We start from the raw sequence: 345 nt of genomic DNA on the forward strand, positions 1-345 counted from the left end.
ACACACACACACACACACACACACACACACACACACACACACACACACACACACACACACACACACACACACACACACACACACACACACACACACACACACACACACACACACACACTCCTAGGGATGTGAACCCACGCATCGGGACATCCTGCAGAAGCTAGTCCCCTTCCTGACCTCTCCTCTCTCCCCCCCCAGGGATGTGAACCCACGCATCGGGGACATCCTGCAGAAGCTAGCCCCTTCCTGACCTCTCCTCTCTCTCCCCCAGGGATGTGAACCCACGCATCGGGGACATCCTGCAGAAGCTAGTCCCCTTCCTGACCTCTCCTCTCTCCCCCCCAG

Source organism: Oncorhynchus gorbuscha, unplaced genomic scaffold, assembly GCF_021184085.1.
Source record: "Oncorhynchus gorbuscha isolate QuinsamMale2020 ecotype Even-year unplaced genomic scaffold, OgorEven_v1.0 Un_scaffold_2499, whole genome shotgun sequence".
Classification (NCBI taxonomy): Eukaryota; Metazoa; Chordata; class Actinopteri; order Salmoniformes; family Salmonidae; genus Oncorhynchus; species Oncorhynchus gorbuscha.